Genomic DNA, 7,710 nt, shown 5'->3' with positions numbered 1-7,710 from the left:
GAGACACAAAAGGATCTGTCAGTGAGGTAAGATCTGAACCAATTGAGGGGTGATCCTGTGACGCCCCCCCACTGCTCCAACCTAGCAATGAGGATCTCATGGTCGATGGTGTCAAAGGCGGCTGTGAGGTCCAACAGGACAAGCAGCACAGAATCACCGGTATCTGTGAATCTGAAGATGTCGTTAAAGACCTTCAGCAGGGCAGTTTCAGTGCTGTGGAGAGGTTTAAAGCCAGATTGGGAAAGCGCTAAGATGGTGTGATCCTCCAGGAAGCACTTCAACTGGGACTTTGCTTGGACTTTACTCTACAAGTACTTTTTACAAAGTGCAGAGGATAACGAGGCGTGTAGGAAGTGTTACATTCAGAAATCACTCGTTAACAGGACACCAGAAGTTCCAAGAGAGCTCACCATGATTCTGCCGGGCTCTTGTGAGTATAATGTCGTATTTAAAATATTTATTTCAGAACTTGAATGAATCTTTAGCCTTAAAGCAAGATTTTATTTAGATCTTATATAATCAAAACTGATCAAACCAACTTTGGATTTTCTTATTAAAAGAATTAGCAAATCAAATGAAATCAACAAGAAAACAAAAACTACAAATAAACACAACTCAGCAAGTTCATCCAACAAATCAAAATGAAGTGATTATTGGGAGAAACAAACCAAAACAGAGAGCAGGTCTAGATGTATCTGCTGTAGTTTCCATGCCAGGCATAGTTGCCAGATAAGAAACGATGAACGTTAACGTTGTTAACCAAAAAAGTCCATGCTCAATAATCCAGATATACAATCCAACAATTTTCAGTCAGGTCATCTGGACAGTTTCTTTTGTGCTGAAATGTTTCACCTTCCATCCAGAAGGCTTCATCAGTGAAGGAAACTCACAACACAAAACTGATTCTTCCCCCAAGAGCTTACTCCAAAGTGGAACAACCAAGTTATGCTGGTTGTATAACTGGTCGATAAATGGACGAACCTGAGACGAGCTGTTCCTTTAAAGGAGAATAACTCTATAATCCAACAGAGCGTTTCTGATCTCCATCCTCTGAAGAGTTGCTCTGTCGTACCTGAGAGCGGCAGCTCTGTGTCAGCCGCTGTTTTCTTCGAGCTTCGTTCACGTTTGTTTATCAAGATGGTGGCAGAGACATTAAAAACACACAATTTAGCTGCAACAAGGAGCTCTTTTCTCATTCAGGGGAGTTTATATTTTTGAATTGACGAGGCATGTTTGTTCTTGTACGCCGGAACACCGGCAGATAAAGTCATCGCAACACGACACCAGGCGGCCCGAACCCGCCTCGACCCAAAGGCCCTCCTGTTTGATCTGAGTCCAGCATCGTCTTCACGAGGCGACGCCGCGGTGAAATGTGTTTACAGAAGTGAAGCAGCGTAAACAGCCTCGGCCTGCTCGTGCTTTTAACTTGATTTATTCTAATACGCCGGCGTCCTAAACCACCATTTTATGGAAACTGGAACTAAAAGCTGCTCTGGTTCAGGGTAACATTGAAACACATCTAACCCCCAAACACCTTCCCCTCAAACATTGGCGGCTGTGGCTGAGTGGTTAGAGCAGTCGTCCTCCAACGCAAGAGTTGGGGGTTCGATTCCACCAGCAGTCGCATGTTGAACTGTCCCTGGGCAAGACACCGAACCCCTCATTGCCTCCAATGTGTGTCTCAATGTGATAAAGCTCTGATTATTCTTTGTATAGATCTAGTATAGAGCTGTATGAACGGGTAAACGAGGCACAGATTGTTGTAAAGAGCTTTGAGTGTCTTGATAAAACAGAAAGGAGCTGTTTAAGTACAGTCCATTTACATAAACGTCCCGCTCAGGTGATCTTCAGGTGATCTCTGTAATCAGCAGAGTACTCGGCGTGAACGTGCGTAAATGACGCTCGATTGGCTGAAGAGCCGAGTTCAACCACAATAATTCGTCATGGCACATTAATTGAGGAGATCAAATGTGAGACCTCGGGATGACCTCTGAACACTTGTTTCAGAACCCTTGATCCGCCCCCTCTGGGGTGCTAATCCTTCCAGAGGCCCTCCATGGGAGCTCATGTGGACCGGAGGAGACGGAGCAGAAAGTAATGGGAGTGACAGTACCAACACAGCTGGTCTGTTCAGGACCGGGACTCGCTTCACGAACTCTCTCACGCATTTAATGACCGCTCAAGACGAACCCTTCGGCTTGAGGCTCCAGGACCACACAACCCCGTAAACCTGCAAGAGAGGCAACATTTACCAAAAACACTGTTTTCTCTGAAGAGCAAGAACACACAATAAATGCCTGGCTTTCCCTGAAGAAATGCATATCACCCGCCGCCGTTTACGCCCGCACATTCAGAGCCTCCATGTTAGATCTGAGCTCAGTGTCGGGATCTGTGTGGAATCGAGTGGAATCGAGTGTTTAGTCTTTTGTCTTGTTTTTAGTTTCTGAGTTTTGTGTTTAGTTTTTTCCCTTTGCCATCAGTTCATTTTCCCAGAACTTTTCCAAAGTCTGTCATCACTTCCTGGTTCTGGCCCCACCCACTTACACCTGCTACCTGTTGCCATTTCACCCAGGTGTCTTCACTCTCCTGATTGAGCCTCTCAGCTTTTAGCTTCCCATCACTCTGCCATTGTGTCTGCTTTACGCCATGTCCGGTGCTCCTTCTTGTCTCCTCAAGTTTTGCCGCCACGTCGTCGTTTCATTTTGGTTTAATAAAGTTTTTTTCATTCTCACTGTCTTCATGTCATTTGCGTCCCTGGTTCCTACTACAACAAACAATGACCCTCACGTTCTGTAGAACTGAGCAAAGTTTAGCCTTTTTTGTGTTGTATGAGTTTAGTAAGCTGTGGCGGCCATCTTGAATCAGGTTACTACAGAAACGTCACTATGAAAAATTGGGCTGTTAGGTCAAAATCCAAGATGGCCACCACGTTATATATAAAAACTGACCACACTAATCATTTGAAGAAGCTCTGCTCTAGTTTTTATATTACTTTAAAGTATAGTTTCCTCAAATGATCGGGGTGGCCAAAGATTAATAGAGAGTGGCCAAGGCCACCACTGGCCACCCCCTGGCTCCTGCAGCGCTCTTGGTTGTTGTGAAAATGGCTCCCTTCTCTCGCCAGGATCCGTCAATCTGCGCCTCCCTCTCTTCTTCTCCACAGTAACTCCTCCACTTGACTATCTCGCACCAGTAAGCTTTACTTCATTCTCTGTTCAGAACAACACTCTTCTCAAAAACTACAAACGCTCAGATCCCTCAACGAGGGGGCACAAACAGCTTTTTAACAGTTATCACAAAAGAAACGTCCAGCAGAACGTCCCAGGGAGGAGCCGGATCTTCAGAGTGCGCTCGTTTGAAGCGTTTATCAGGAAGACGTATCGACGGCAGAGGTCGGGCCATCACTGGACGGCCAGAGGTCGGCGTGGGCCGACGTTGAACCACGAAGAGATCTGCAGTTAACGGGACAGTCGTCTAACGAGGACATCTCAGAGAGCCAGTCTCACCAGTGAGACTCGTTCTTCTAAATATTCCTCCAGTGATCACTTTCTGTAAAAAGCCAAGTGGTTCATGTAAAGAAAAAGTACGCTCTTCGTTCTTAAAGCTCAAACGAAGAACGTTTATTTTTCCTTCAGGCTAAATCCACTTCGGAGCTCCGCACAATAAAACAACAATTTTCACAAATCTTTCCCTCAGAAGGAGCAATTACCTGCACCTCCTACCAGGCGCAGAGGGAGGGAAGGAGCGTCTACTTCAAGATAATGTTCTGCAAATGTTTGCAAATTCCTCCCACAGATCTGACAAACGAGAGGTGGAAACTGAAGCAGCTCCCTCCTTTGATGGTGTCCTCCTCTGACCACGGCTTGACACCTTGTAAAGAGCAGGTCAAAGGTCGCGCTGCGGAGCACCTGGAGCTGTTTAGAGTCGGGGCGGGTGTTGGGAACCTTGACATGTTGGATGGTCTAAATCCTGGATCCTCGCTGCCGTTCTCACAAGCTGTACGCTCACAGAACAACTTCCTCTGATTTAATCTGTTTTTTCTGTATCTGGATTTCCTCGATGCGTTCCAGACCCAGCTGCTGAAAAACACGACGACAAACTAAAAAGGAATAATCAGGATGAGATGAGAAACAAACGAAAGAGAAAAAGAAGATGGATTTAGCTTTGTTTACTTCTGAAAGTGAACAAACCTGATGTTTATGAATTTAAAACAAAGAACATTCTTAGAACAACTTGAAAGTTGAAGGAAATTGAGTTGTGAGAACGTTTATGAACCATTCACTCTGTCATCCATTTTTCCATCAATGTTCAGTCGGGTCATCTGGACAGGATTTTTTGTTGTCGAGACGTTTCGCCCTCCATCCGAAGGGCTTCATCAGCCTGAGGAGTCACAAACAAACTGTTTTCCCCACTAAGCAGCACACCCCTGTTTGCTGGTTGTAACATGGTTTCTGGAGACCGTCCTCCCCCGGGGACTCCTCCCAGCAGCCAAAGTGGTTCAAGACATCAAAGTTTATGCTCAATCCATTTTTCTTCTGTACATTTTTCAGCATCGTTCTCGTTCCACAATGTTTGTTCTATTTCAACAAATCATGAATCAAAACGTTCGGCTCTTTCAGAACAATCCTGCTGTGACTTTTGGTTTTGGTGCAACTTTAGCTTTTTGAAATATTTAGCCTTTTCTGACATTTTTTTCTCACAGGAAATGAATTGAGCTCTTTTTCCATCCTTCAGATCTTTAGATCTGTTTACATTTTACTGATCACATTTTGTTCTGCTTCAGCTTCTTTCTGCAAATTTAAGCATAGTTTCAGCTGTTTTGTGCTCTTTTTGGATTCTTTGTGCTTCTTCTAACTTCTTTCTGCTCCTTTCAGCTTTTTCTGCTCATTTTAGCTACTATTTAGCTGTTTTATGCTAATGTTAGCATTTTTAGCTAATTCCATATTTTTGGCACAAATTTAAACCTTCGTCAGCCTCATTTAGCAAAATGTGCTCTCTTCACTACTTTTTTTTTAATTTAAGCTTCTTTCTGCTAATTTAGCTTCTTTTCAGCTGATTGTTTTTGATCATTTCCATTTTTTTGTGCTCATTTCTGCTTATTTCAGCCTAACTGGGCAAACACGTTCTTTCTGCTTTTTTCTGCTAATTTAAGCTTGTGCTACCTTTAAGAATTTCTTTAGCTAATTTCAACTGTTTTCAGATCAATTCAAATATTTCATGGTGATACCTGCTTCTTTCAGCCTAAACATTGTTTTACTGCTAATTTCAGTTTGTAATGCTCCTTTCAGCTTATTTCTGCTAATTTCAGTTATTTCAGGTGCTATGTTGCTGTTTGTGCTAATTTTAGCTTTTTTTTTTTTTTTAGCTAATTCCACGTTTTTTGCGCTCAACTTTTTTCAGACTAATTCAGCAAACGTGCTCTCTCCACTTCTGGTAAATCCAAGCTTCTCTTTGCTTTTTAGCTGCTTTTCAGCTGTTTTTTTCCCCTAATTTGATGATGCGTTTTTGTTGTTGTTGTTTTTTTTCAGATAATTTCCACTTTTCGGTGCTCTGATGCTTCTTTCAGCCTAATTCAGCAATTATGTGTTCTTTCTGCTTTTCCTAATTTAGGCTTGTTTCAGCATTTTTATTTTTTTAGCTAATGTCAGCTGTTCTTCAGCAAGTTCTTCAACAATAAGCACTCACTGCCTTTTCACAGAAAATGCAATTTCTCTAGTTTCCTTTAAGTCAAATTTGTCACAGCTCAATCTAATTTTAGCTGTTTTAAATGTTTTAAAATATCCGTAACGCAAATTTATGACTACGTTTTAAACACAACCCTCACACAAATCGCTGCGATAAAATCTGCTCCACGTTCTGACTGAAGGCCCTGATCACGTCACCTGATTAGTTCCTGGCGGTTCTGCGTGGGACCGGCAGCGCGCCCAGGGACCGGCCCGGGTATCTCCTCTGGCATCGGAGTTATGTAAACTCCTCGCTGTGGGTGCAACAACTCCTTACCTCCTGGTCTGAGCGAGGAAACGGTGACAAAGGAGTAACAGATGAGGCTCGAGGCTCGGATGAGTCACAGATAAAGATAAACCTGCTGGAAAAAGACAAACAAACGGGAGCAGCAGTCATGACTCAACTGCAGGAGGATGCATGAAGATCGGCCTCTAAGTACTGATAACGTTTAAAACAGCGCTGGTTCTTTGTGTGTCTGGAAAGTCCAGTAGGAAGTTGCAACGTGTCAGCAGTTATCATCTGAATCCAACTGAGTAGAGTCAGGTCCTCTGGACAGATTATAAAGAAAATTGTTAATGTTTCATCTTTATCCAAAGGACTTCTTCAGTCTGAGGAGCTGCAACAAACTCAGTGTTATAGATAGCCTCTTCTCATAGTGGATCAACCAGTTTGTTGTTGACATCCAGAACCAGCTGTTCACATGATAAAGGAGGACCATCAGCCTAACGACCGATCGTTAGTGCCATGGTGACCGCTTGCTATTCACAGGGGGCTGAGTGATACTAGCAATAACAGCATTGTAGGAGGGGGACAGTTGGACACGGAGGCTCCGCCCCTGTTTAATGATGGACAGGTTCTCTTCACAAAGATGGCCTCCTTCACTCCTCTCTCAAACCATCGTTCCTCTCTATCCAGGATGTGAACATCTTCATCCCTGAAAGAGTGACCTCTGACCTGTGTGTAGACCACACAGAGTCCTGGCCTGAGTCCAGAGGACCCGACTTAACTTGGTTAGAGTTTTCTACCTGGATCACTGAGCATCAGGATCGTCTGAATGTTTCTAAATCTCCACTGAGATACGTTTATTTCAGCATGTTACTCTACATTGTTCTGTTTCAACAGCTCATGTCTCAAAACGTTCGGCTCATTCTGGACGTTCCTGCTGTGGCTTTTGGTGTTTGAGCAAGTTTTACTTTTTGAAGTGCATATTCAGATTTGTCGGCCATGCTTTTCTCATTGAAAATGAATGGAGCTCTCTTCATGTTCGCCTTTTACTGCTCATTTAAGCTTTTTTCAGCTGCTTTCTGCTAATTTTCAACTACATTCAAAACAATTCTGCCAACGATTAGCAAATTTCAACTTTTTATGCTCTTTCAGCCCCCTTTTGGCTAATTTCAGTATTTGTTTTTTAGCTTTTTCAGTAACTTTTTTTGCTGATTTCAGTTTTGTTTTTGCTAATATCAGCTTTTTTTTTATATAATTTCAGTTTTCTTCTTTTGCTAATTTAAGATTTTTTGTAATCTATTTAGCCTCTTGCTGCTTATTTAAGCTTATTTCTGCTCATTTCTTATGCAGTTTTTCTTCAAACTTCCGCTTTTCTCTTCCTTCCAAGCAAATACAAAAACTAAATCTTTACTGGACAAACAAAAACAAGCCAGAATTAGATGAGTTAAAAATAAGAAAAAGGATCATTGTCAGATTCAATACCTTTATATTTTAGCTAGAGTTTTATACCATTCAGTTTGCATTTCACTACTTTCAGCTTTCAGCTAGTTATTTAAATGTTTGCAATTCTACGCTTTAGATTTAGCTAGCCTTTTGACATTTTTAGCTTTGACACTCTACTCTCACTCTGCTCTCTCTGTTCGCACTCTGCTCTAAGTCTGCTCACTCTCTGCTTTCACTCTGCTCTCTCTGTTCGCACTCTGCTCTCAGTCTTCTCACTCTCTGCTCTCACTCTGCTCTCTCCCTGTTCTCACACTGCTC

This window comes from Nematolebias whitei, chromosome 1 (assembly GCF_014905685.2).
Source record: "Nematolebias whitei isolate Nwh7 chromosome 1, NemWhi1, whole genome shotgun sequence".
In the NCBI taxonomy this organism is placed as follows: domain Eukaryota; kingdom Metazoa; phylum Chordata; class Actinopteri; order Cyprinodontiformes; family Rivulidae; genus Nematolebias; species Nematolebias whitei.
The sequence above is the reverse complement of the archived record's forward strand: the minus strand, read 5'-3'. Positions refer to the sequence as shown.